The sequence below is a fragment of the Schistocerca serialis genome, chromosome 8 (genome assembly GCF_023864345.2).
Source record: "Schistocerca serialis cubense isolate TAMUIC-IGC-003099 chromosome 8, iqSchSeri2.2, whole genome shotgun sequence".
NCBI classification, from domain to species: Eukaryota; Metazoa; Arthropoda; class Insecta; order Orthoptera; family Acrididae; genus Schistocerca; species Schistocerca serialis.
Window position 1 is genome coordinate 268,527,074 of NC_064645.1, and position 12,625 is coordinate 268,539,698.

Sequence of the window (12,625 nt, forward strand, 5' to 3'; positions counted from 1 at the left end):
GCTTGACACCACTAAAGTCGCAAATGGCCGAGGTTTGGGTTCAGTGGAGTGCAAGTTAAAGGGCGTCCAGCTCGTAGCTGCAACAGTTTCAGTGGAACATAATCACCCACCCACCCTGTAGTCCTGACTTGGCGCCCAGTGACTATCACCTGTTCCCTAGGTTAAAAGAACATTTGGCCGGAAAGCGATTCAGTTCCGACCACGAGGTGAGAGAAGAGGTTGATAACAGTTCGTTGTATCACTGTGGTGCCAAGTGCTGTTCCAATTGCTGCTGCAGATGCAGTGCAACGCGCCAGAGCCATACACCGAACACGATTGTCTTCCTCTCGGTAGTGTCACGTGACCGTCCGGAGCTTAGGCTTCTCGCCACCGTACATAATCGTGACTAGCGCTGCCAGCAGTCATGCGCAGTGGCTACATTCCTGCCAAGTGTTTTTGCAGTATCGCAGAAGGAACATGCAGCTTCTCTTAGCTCTTTTACACTACTTCGATCAGTAAAGTGTTTGTAATGGTGTCTTTGCCGCCTTAAGGGCATTCTTGACTAACATCAGCTCACCACGTCCAATCAGCGTGCATTCGAAAGAAAACCTGATTTGCATCCTCATAGTGGAACTACTAGCGCCGCTTTTATGCGTAAGGCGAGAAACTTGAACAGACTTCATCTTTCAGATGTAGAAACTCGCCTACCAACTTTTGTTTATGTCGCACAACTCCTTCTTGGTGCTGTGACTTTTTCCATCAGTGTAGTTCGTGTCAGTGTTTTGCAACCATTATTTATTATACAAATAAAATATGTAATATTCACACCTGTCAGGAGCTGCTTTCTTTCGAACTGTAATTATTTCATTCTTCTTAAAGTCTGAGGGTATTCACCTGTCTCATATACGTTGCACAGCTGGTGGAATAGTTTTGTCATGGCTGGCTCTCCCAAGAACATCTGAGTGAAAGACGTCTGCTCCACGAATTTTGTTTTGAACTAAGTGGTCTTGCTTTGGATGGGGTCTATCAAATACTTCTCGCAGTATCAAATCTCCCATCTTATCTTCATATACCTCGTCTTCCCTTTATGTAACACTGCATTCAAGTGCATTTCACTCGTACATCCCCTGTACAAATTCCTTCCATCTTCCACCTATCCCTTCTTTGCGTATTACTGGTTTTCCATCCAAGACCTTTATAAGTTTCCTTTAATTTACGTCTATGGTCACAAACTGTTTGATAACAGATTACCGGTTTCGGTCTTTAATGACCAACATCAGATCTGCAGCAAACTGTATACAGCTTAAGAACAATACATCGGCCGGCCGGAGTGGCCGTGCGGTTCTAGGCGCTCCAGTCTGGAGCCGAGCGACCGCTACGGTCGCAGGTTCGAATCCTGCCTCGGGCATGGATGTGTGTGATGTCCTAGGTTAGTTAGGTTTAATTAGTTCTAAGTTCTAGGCGACTGATAACCTCAGAAGTTAAGTCGCATAGTGCTCAGAGCCATTTGAACCATTTTCGAACAATACATTGTATTGTTCTTAAGCTGTATACAGTTTGCGAGTGTATTTATGTTTTTCCCATTTGCTGCAGATCTGATGATGGTCATTAAAGGCCGAAACCGGTTAATCTGTTATTAAACAGTTTGTGACCATAGACGTAAATTAAAGGAAACTTATTACATATACGGGTCACTGTTTTTTCGCGACGATGTCGCAGCTTGTGAAACAAGATCTTTATATTCACACAGTTGCTTCTCTTTTCTCTAAATGCCTCTTCTAATTTCCCTGTAGCGGTAGACGTCTTTCCCCTAGCTCTAAATGCTTTTAGAGGCTTACATTTGTGTTCTAGCCAAGTCCTTTTGCACTTTCTGTCAACCTAATTTTTTAGACCTTTGTGTCCCTTTCGCTAGTCCCCATTGCTGCATTTTTATATGTTCACCTTCCGTCAGTTACGAAGGGCATTCAATAAGTAATGAAAGCATTTCTTTCTCCACCAGTATCGATTGAAAAAAAAGCATACAGTCCCTGCCAGTAAGGTGGTTAAAGGCCTTCGTATTGATCGGAGATTGTATCGAAAAAAACAGGGTTTTGTAGCCAAACGAGTGTGAATAATATTGTGGTGTCACCGCCAGACACCACACTTGCTAGGTGGTAGTTTTAAATCGGCCGCGGTCCATTAGTACATGTCGGACCCGCGTGTCGCCGCTGTGTGATCGCAGACCGAGCGCCACCACAAGGCAGCTCTCGAGATACGGACTAGCACTCGCCCCAGTTGTACGGACGACGTAGCTAGCGACTACATTGACGAAGCATCGCTCATTTGCCGAGCAGATAGTTAGAATAGCCTTCAGCTAAGTCAATGGCTACGACCTAGCAAGGCGCCATTAGTAACATTGCATGTATCTAAAGAGTCTCACTTGTATCGCCACAAGCTCCAGATGTACCAAAAGGATGGATTAAAGTTAAGTATTCCAGAAGCTACGTACTTTTCTTTATAGCATTCATTACGTATCCTGTTTCAGACCTCACGCCCATCTGCGTGAGCGTAGCGCGTGCCTTTCGGCTTCCTCTCATTGTGTCTAGGCTGTCTTGTCTAGACACAACAAATATGATGTATTGGAATCCTGAATAAAATCAACCTGCTTTCGGAGAAAAATGCGTTGCATTACTTATTGAATGCCTCTCGTAAATTCAGTGTCTCCACTGGTATCCAAGGAATACTAAGTCTTGCCTTTTATCTATTTGATACTCTGTTGTCTTCACAATTTTATCTCTCAGAGCTACCTATTCTTCTTCTCTGCATTCCTTTCCCATTTTTCGGGCAATCGTTACCTATCGCTCACTCTGAAATTCTCAGCAACCACTGGTTCTTTCCACTATCTACGTTTCCATCTACTTAATTTACCATCTTGAAAATTCTTCAGTTAGAGTCAACTTATGCCCCTGGCAATGCCTTAAAGTTTAAAATCTGGTTCCGAAATCTGTATCTTACAATTACAGAATCAATTTGAAACCTTCCATTGCTTCCAGGTCTCTTACATGTGTGTAACCTTCTTTAATGATTCTTAAATAAAATGTAAGCGATTTCTTCGTAAAATTCTGCCAGGCGGTTCCCTCTTGCACTCCTTTTCCACAGTCCATAGTCTCCTATCTTTCCTGGTCTTTCTTTACTTGTCCAGTCACCCATCAAAATTAAATTTGTCTGTCCCTCAACTACTTGAATAATTTATTTTTATCTCATCATAAATTTTTTCAATCTCTTCATCATCCCGGAGCTAGTTGGCATATTATCTTGTACCACTATGGTGGCTGATGTCTTTGTTTCTATCTTGGCTATGATAATTCTTTCACTATGTTTCTCGTAATTCTTTACTCGCATTCCTATTTTCTTATTCATTATTAGACCTACTCCTGCATTACCCCTATTTCATTTTCTGTTTGTAACCCTGTACCCACACTACCAGCAGACCTGTTCACCCTCCCACCGAACTTCAGTAATCGCATCTAAATCTAATATCAACTTATCTGCTCCCTTGTTAAATTTTCCAACCTACCTACGAAATTAAATAATCTAACATTACTCGATCCGATCCGTAATATGCCAGTTTTGTTCTTTCTGGCGACAAAATCCTCCTCAGCAGCCCCTCCAGGAAACCTAAAGGGGGACTGTGAAACTGTTTTACCTCCGGAATAGTTTACCCAAGAGAATTACATCATTATTAAACGATATATAGTAACGGCTGTAGATTCCTCTTGCTTTCAGCCATTTAGAGTACCAGCATAGCAAGGCTATGTTGGTTGCTGATACAATGCCAGATCTGTCACTCATCCAGACTGTTGCCTCTGGAATTATTGATGAGGCTGCCACCCCTCTTCAGGAACCACACGTTTGTCTGAACTCTCAATAGATACACCTCCGTTGTGGCAGCACATGCGGTACGGCAACCTGTATCGTTGAGGTAAGCAAACCAATCCGCCTTAAAAAAAAAAAAAAAAAAAAAAAAATCGGTAGTTTATTCTCTTTTTATCTGAACTGTTTATAACCCAAGCTTCACTCCCATTACAAAGTTACACTCCAAACAAATCAAATAAATATCTTTACGAAGGACTTCCTAACACTTAAAGTTCAGAAACTTCCTGGCAGATGAAAACTGTGTGCCTGTCCGAGACTCGAACTCGGGACCTTTGCCTTTCGAGGGCAAGTGCTCTACCATCTGAGCTACCCAAGCACGACTCACGCCCTGCCATTATCTAGTCTCCTACCTTCCAAACTTTACAGAAGCTCTCCTCGCAGGAGAGCTTCTGTAAAGTTTGGAAGGTAGGAGACGAGATACTGGCAGAAGTACAGCTGTGAGGACGGGCCGTGAGTCGTGCTTGGGTAGCTCAGTTGGTAGAGTACCTCTCCGCGGAAGGCAAATGTCCCGAGTTCGAGCCTCAGACCGACACACAGTTTTAACCTGCCAGGAAGTTTCATATCAGCGCACACTCCGCTGCAGAGTGAAAATCTCATTCTGACTTAAAGTTCTATTTGATATTAACAAATTTCTCGTTTTGAGAAATTCTTTTCTTGCTATATACCAATCAGAATGTATATCCTCTCTACTTCACCATTGTCAGTTTTTTTGCTGCCCAAATAGCAACTCACCTACTGATTTTTCTTAATCTAATTCCCTCAGCATCACCTATTTTAATTCGTCTGCATTTCTTTATTCTACTTTTGTTGAGGTTCATCTTATAACGTCCCTAAGGATCTATCCATTCCATTCAGAGGGACTTCCAAGTAATTTGTTGTTTCTGACAGAATTACAGAGTTGTCGGTAAACCTTAAAGTTTTCCATTGTTCTCACTGAACTTTAATTCCATTTTAAAATTTCTGCTTGGCTTCCTTCATTGTTTCCATAATGTATACATTAAATAATATCTGAGAGAGATACAACTCTGTCTCACGCACTTCTCAGCCTTCATCTCCCTTTCATGTTCCTCGAATCTTATAAGTGCACTCTTGTTTCTGTGCAAGTAGCAGATAACTTTTCGTTCCCTGTTATTTTATCCATGAATAATTCAAAATCTCAGAAAGCCCTTTATCCGGTCAACATTACCACTAACTTTTTTCACCAGGTGGAATACTTTTGTCACTACTGGCTCTCCCAAAGGTCTCAATAATTCCAAGGAAATGTCTTCTACTCCAGGGGCTTGTGTCGACTTAGGTTTCGCAGTGCCCTGTCAAATTCTTGCACTATCGTATCTCTCACTTCATTTTCAGCTACTTTACTTCTCTTCCGAGGAGCATTCAACAAATTATGCGACATTTTTTTCTGAAAGCAGGTTTTCTTATTCAGAATTCCACTACACCATACTGTTCCCCACTCTTTTGGCTACATAACTCCCATTTTTCAACATAATCTCTGTTCAACGTGATGGCCTTACGCCACGTTACTGGGAGGTCCTATATGCCCGCATCTTATAACTCTGCTGGTTGACGTCGGAGCCCACGTCTTGCTGCATCAGTAGTAGTAGCCCCATCACCCACATACTGTTCACGCGGAATGCATCATCCATTGGGCCAGACAGATGGAAGTCGAAAGGTGTGAGATCCAGGCTGTACGGTGGGTGATGAATAACACTCCAATGAAGTTTTGTGACCTCGTCTTGGGACATGTAGAGTTGCGTCATGACTTGCGTTGTCATGGAGAAGTTCGTTTGCATTTATGTGGGAGACGAATAAGCTAAGTTCAACAATGCAGAAATCACAGCTACGTGCGGCCGTCGGCAGGGGGAGTTCGAACATGTTTGGGGGACCTTCTTGCGATGATGACTGACGCCTCGCCCAACTACTTAACGTGCTTTTTTTCACTGTAAGATCTCTTTAGACATTTTGCAAGCGCCTATGAATACCTAATATGATCTGGTTTTCCTTTAAGAGAAGATCAATGACAGCTCCCTTCTTGGAACGCGCCTCCATTACAGGGTCCATTTGAAGGCTACGTGCAGTGCCTCCACCTGTCGGAGCTTCATGGAACTGCAGCGGCTAAACCGGGAATATTCCATGATGTCCAACAACAAATAACACATTTTTTCAATCGAAATCGGCCGAGAAAAAATGAGATGCATTACTTATGAAACGCCCCTCGTGGCTTCGTGGTCAGATAGCTTGTGGAATAGGCCGATGTAGCTTTTTTTTAAATTTTCTGCTGTTGAATTCCACAAAATTTTTAGGTAAAATTTAAACATCCGTAAGTTTAACAATAAAATTTAAACATATGTCAGTTTAAGTATTTTTAAGTGCTCGACTAAGCCGGTGATGTAATAAATTCTGTCAATGAAGCGCAAAGAAGGTGAAATGAGGGTAATAATTCATGTAGTCGCAAATTTTTGTACAGTGGTAGGAGGCAGCAGCATGAACAACATGCTAGAAATCCTGACCAGCAGGGCCTGAATGTGGGAACGGGGCTGCATTTGGAGGTGACTTTTGTACGTTTTCAATGAATATCTCGAAAACGACGGCTTCTAGCGAAAACGTATCGTGGTACAAAATTTAACTACATTAAATTTCCTACAAAAAGGGTTCGATTAATTTTTTTTCTGTACCACTAATAGCTTGCGCGTAGCGGGCAAGAGAATATGAAAACAACCATCTTGGTTTCGGAAGGCCGGATGTAACATTTTGGATTGCATAAAACAACAGCTCTATGGGCAGCTAAAACATTCTGCGTATTGCTTTGAATTGAAATTGAACGTTTGAGGCCTGTTCAAAAAATGAATCGAAGCGTTCTATCCAAGTCACGTTCGCAGCACTATATCCATCGTAAGACTTCAAGTAACTTCTTGGTTGCACAGTTTTTGTACCTTATTTAATCTCTAAGGTGCTGTTCTTTGAATGGAAGGTGGTATAATGTTCTTGGCGACTTTGTCAGCGCATGTTTTACGGCAGTAATGTGCAGTATGAAATATTATGAGGATGTATCGAGAAAGTGTACGATAACGTTTCGCCTTTTGAAGCAAGTTACGGAGACAACACTCAAGGTCGAGCACAGTATTACGAATTGTTCATGATTGAGAAGAGGTCGTCCGCCGATTGAAGATGATTCTCGATCGGGAAGGTCTTTGCCTTTAACCGGTGGCACTCATAAACTCAATTATCTGGTACACGTCACAGGTTGGTGAATGATTTCTATCAGGAGATTTTAATAGAACGTGCATCAGATTGTAGCTATACTTCTTTCCCGTTTGTCGAACGACGAGCATGAGGAATACTAAAGGACCATTTCCAAGGAACTTCTTGAACAAGATGACGATATCGAAAAATTGATACGTAGGACCCGGAGGGATGTGTAGGTTAACGACTGAGGACCTACAAGTTCCGAAAAAGTACGACAAGTGCAAAGTTACTGAGGTAGCTCGAAAAGCAAACAATTTAGAACTGAAGATCTACTATTTACATCTCTAAGTTATTTTGTACAGGTAAATATGGATGAAGGAAGTGTGAGTGGTAAAAACTGTACAAGAGGATCAGTGCCTGAATACGGTAGGAAGGTTCAAATGTGTGTAGATTTAAGTAGTTACACAGAGATGAAGAAACTTGGACAGAAAAGCCTATTGTGGAGAAGAACATTAAAACAGTTTTCAGACTGAAGAACACAACATTAGACAGATGGGTACACTCATTAGTCTGCTCTAAGCAGTAAGATGCCAGTGTTTCCTGAGAATGGAAACGACCAGTTAGACTGAACTAAAGCAAAGCTTTGTGTTCCATCTTTGTAACTGAAATATCGCGGCAGTTGTTTCTTATTCTCGGGACGAATCGGTGTAATCGACAATCGCTTGTTGTAATCGAACTTTATTCAATCTGTCTATACAAAATGTGTCAAAAAACATTGCTGATTCATGAAAACGAGAAGGTGTTGAGCGAACTTTATACAATCTGTCTATACAAAATGTGTCAAAAAACATTGCTGATGCATGAAAATGAGAAGGTATTGAGCAAAAAAATCATTCGGCTATTATTTCATCCGCTTTGTTTGAAAGTTTTCGCCTTTATTAGCTTTTTAATAAACGCCAAGAAATATGTAATTTCGCGCCACAATACCACAGTGATATCTCATTAAAGTTCCTGCGTTACGTAGCATTGTGTAGCGAGTTAGGAAGAATTAAACTTTTTGCTAAATGTCAGAGTTCAGCCTTCTCATCCGCGCGACCTCCACAACCTTTATGGAAATTACGCAGCAACAGAAGCGGGAAAACCACAATCTTGACTCGCAAATTGTTTCGTATTTAATCAAAGATTATAATGCTTTGAAGTTCTCAAAAATTATATATGTACTAGAAACATCCATTCGTTACTAACAAAACTGTTGACGCGATTAAAATTTCATATGATAATAAGAAGGATAAACGAAATAATACACCAACTCCATACGGCTGGAAAGTAATTATGTGAAATGCCCTACAATGTTCGGTAGTAGGGCGCTTACTTTTCCTTGGGTATTGCTAATGAATTCTTACGAAATTCTTGCCAGAGGCCAAGTTTGTTTTCTTTGATAGATATAGAATCCCTTTTCTGTAAAGGACTATTAGTGAGTTTTATATAGATAATTCACTGACATTAAACTTTAAAATACCTCACTATATGCAATTCAAAACCTGCAGGACGTTTCCAGCGAGGGTGTGCACGAAATACGGGAACATGCATATAGGAGACGTTCATTTCGTTTTTGGGTTCAAAACTTCGTAATACAATCCGACCACCTTCTACCGCTAACATCTCCAAATCCAGATTAGCATGGCGACCCCGTGAAGACGCCGGATCAGGCAAGGAGAAGGAAGAAGACGTTTATTATGCAAATAGGAATGAACAAACTTGTACAGAAATCATCATTTGCAGTTTTATGTTGTGAAATGTGAGTCATATAAGAAAAATTTACATTATTTTTACCTACTTTTGTTCCACGATGTCACAGATGTAGCCCGGAGTTACTACTAAAGCCGAGTTAAGATTTTTCACCTACGAAAGCATATAAAACTAATTATTTATGGTGTGGCCTCAAACTGTTAAATACTGCTCCCTAATACTAATCAACGTTCATGAAAATTCTCATAAAATATATACCATCTCGTAAGGAACAACTTGGTTTACAAAATCGGTGTTAGCAATAAGATGAATGTACAAGGGCGTGCTGAAAAGTAATTCCCCTGAATTTTTTGTGTGAAAATTCTTAAAGCTTTTTAAATAAAACAAATGTTATTAATATTCCACACTTTTATTCTTCGTGTCTACATATATTCAGCCCTCTGCCTCTAGAGGGCTTCGAACTGTAACGTGTTGCTTGGCGTTGCGTACGTAACTACGTAGGTGCGTGAGAAACATCGTGCTGTAACCGAGTTTCGAATTCGAAGAGTTCGTCAACACGAGGATCACCCTCTCCATCAGCATGACAATTCCAGACCGTACACAAACGCTGCGACATCTGCATCAATCCGACTCCTTGTGTTAACTGTCCATACAGTCCCGACTTGGTTCCGTCCGTTTTCAATCTGTGACGAAAATTCAAAAAACACCTTCTAGGACTTGGGAAGACGAATGGAATATTCCACAATTTGAAACACGAACAGCTGCTAACATGAGTTTCTTAGAAGTAGATACCTTAGGGGCTGCGAAGCAACTCAAATCGCTTGATACGTGCAAGTCTTCAGGTCCAGATTGTATACCGATTAGGTTCCTTTCAGATCACGCTGATGCAGTAGCTCCCTACTTAGCAATCATAAACAACCGCTCGCTCACCGATAGATCTGTACCTACAGATTGGAAAATTGCGCAGGTCGCACCAGTGTTTAAGAAGGGTAGTAGGAGTAATCCATTGAACTACAGACCTATATCATTGACGTCGGTTTGCAGTAGGGTTTTGGAGCATATACTGTATTCAAACATTATGAATCACCTCGATGGGAACGATCTATTGATACGTAATCAGCATGGTTTCAGAAAAAATCGTTCTTGTGCAACGCAGCTAGCTCTTTATTCGCACGAAGTAATAGCCGCTATCGACAGGGGATCTCAAGTTGATTCCGTATTTCTAGATTTCCGGAAAGCTTTTGACACCGTTCCTCACAAGCGACTTCTAATCAAGCTGCGGGCCTATGGGGTATCATCTCAGTTGTGCGACTGGATTATTGATTTCCTGTCAGGAAGGTCGCAGTTCGTAGTAATAGACGGCAAATCATCGGGTAAAACTGAAGTGATATCAGGTGTTCCCCAGGGAAGCGTCCTGGGACCTCTGCTGTTCCTGATCTATATAAATGACCTGGGTGACAATCTGAGCAGTTCTCTTAGGTTGTTCGCAGATGATGCCGTAATTTACCGTCTAGTAAGGTCATCGGAAGACCAGTATCAGTTGCAAAGCGATTTAGAAAAGATTGCTGTATGGTGTGGCAGGTGGCAGTTGACGCTAAATAACGAGAAGTGTGAGGTGATCCACATGAGTTCCAAAAGAAATCCGTTGGAATTCGAATACTCGATAAATAGTACAATTCTCAAGGCTGTCAATTCAACTAAGTACCTGGGTGTTAAAATTACGAACAACTTCAGTTGGAAAGACCACATAGATAATATTGTGGGGAAGGCGAGCCAAAGGTTGCGTTTCAGTGGCAGGACACTTAGGAGATGCAACAAATCCACTAAAGAGACAGCTTACACTACTCTCGTTCGTCCTCTGTTAGAATATTGCTGCGCGGTGTGAGATTCTTACCAGGTGGGATTGACGGAGGACATGGAAAGGGTGCAAAAAAGGGCAGATCGTTTTGTATTATCACGTAATAGGGGAGAGAGTGTGGCAGATATGATACGCGAGTTGGGATGGAACTCATTAAAGCAAAGACGTTTTTCGTCGCGGCGAGATCTATTTACGAAATTTCAGTCACCAACTTTCTCTTCCGAACGCGAAAGTATTTTGTTGAGCCCAATCTACATAGGTAGGATGATCATCAAAATAAAATAAGAGAAATCAGGGCTCGAACAGAAACGTTTAGGTGTTCGTTTTTCCCGCGCGCTGTTTGGGAGTGGAATGGTAGACAGTATGCTTGTGGTTCGATGAACCCTCTGCCAAGCACTTAAAAGTGAATTGCAGAGTAATCATGTAGATGTAGACTTTGATAGTAATGTAGTGGTGCTCGCAAAGAAGACGTGGCTCCGTCAACAAGGTCAAACATTCTACAGTGACGTTGTCAACAAACTGGTTCTCGCTGGAAGAAATTTTTTCGTCGCACTTAGCCATTGTGAATGAAGATGTTGAAAGTTAAAAGCGTTTGTTTTATTAAAAAAGCTTTGAGAGTTTTCACATAAAAAAAAATCGGAGACACTGCCTTTCAGCACGCTTTGGTACAAGAGGCAATCAAAAAGTTTCCTTAACCCGTTTGATCCCAAGAAGATGCCGGTAACAGGAATAGTATTTCGTGTAGAACATTTTGGACTGTGAACACTATCAATACAGGCAGCTTCAGAAGTTGAACATAGCTCATTAGACTTCCTAATCTATCTGTAATATAAAACATCAACTTTCTATAAACTATAAATAATGCTTGTATAGTTAAAGATAAATAACTTAGAAAATTCCAATAAGTGTATTTCCTAATCAAAATCTTCAATTCATAGTACTGTGTAATTTTAGCTCTTGGGTAACAATTTCCCCATCACAATATTTTTTAAGTTTTGCTTCTGCTTCAGATCTTAGCTGGTCGGCACTTAGATCATATCACTTTCACACTCGTCACCTGAATATTCATCTGACGGCCATGGGCCATCAGGGAGATTTATGTACAAATCAGCATCAGAAAAATCAATATCCTCTTCCATTAATGCTACAATTTCATCGGCACTCAACCTAAAATGCAATTGCTTTACTGTTATTTCATTGAAGCCATTCAATCCAACTCTTCCAAAAATGGAACAATCAGCTATAACGCATTATAACCCATTGTTGATAACAGATATGAACAAATAACACACACAAACACACTATCATTCTTGTATTTATACCTCATATTTAAAAACTATAATATCGTTATCCAATGTCAAATATAGTAAAACTTACTTATCCTTTCCTTGTAGTCATTTTTCCATAAACAGCAAGTACTACAGCACCAACAATGTTGGTATGCAGATGCTCACAGCACAACTGGCAGTTTTGTGTAAAAGCAAGGAATATGTAGAAGGCCAGCAGTGTGACAAACTTACCAAAAACTAAAATCCATGTGCACAAAAAAATTACAAACTTTTGATCCAACAATGGAACAGTGGGATAAAATGAGTTAAAATCCAAAATCAATATGCCAATCATGGAAAATCGTCTTCAGTATTGATGCTATCATTCTACTGACGCACCAGGTTGAAGATATCCGTTTGACAAAATCCGCTGCGTGAAGCAGTCAGTAACTTCCTCCTGCACATCCTCGTTCGACAGGAATCGTAGACGCTTCAAGGCCTTTTCTGAAGGATCGGAGATGCGATAGTCGTATGGGGAGAGGATTCTAGGACGGGTACTCGAGTCGCTGTTTTCGGACGTGGTGATCAAGAGACATGCTGCCTCATACAGTTCTTCACTCTTCGATGGTTCTCTACCGGCGTTTGTCCTTCGTCAGCCAAGAAAATAATA

At 41.1% G+C, this 12,625-nt stretch overlaps 1 non-coding gene across 1 annotated transcript; it reads right to left on the minus strand.

Moving 5' to 3' along the window:
* Nucleotides 1–4,135: 4,135 nt before the first annotated feature.
* Trnas-cga (transfer RNA serine (anticodon CGA)) lies at nt 4,136–4,212 on the minus strand. The gene has a single exon. It is a non-coding gene; the product is annotated as a tRNA-Ser (tRNA).
* Between the last annotated feature and the right edge of the window lie 8,413 nt (nt 4,213–12,625).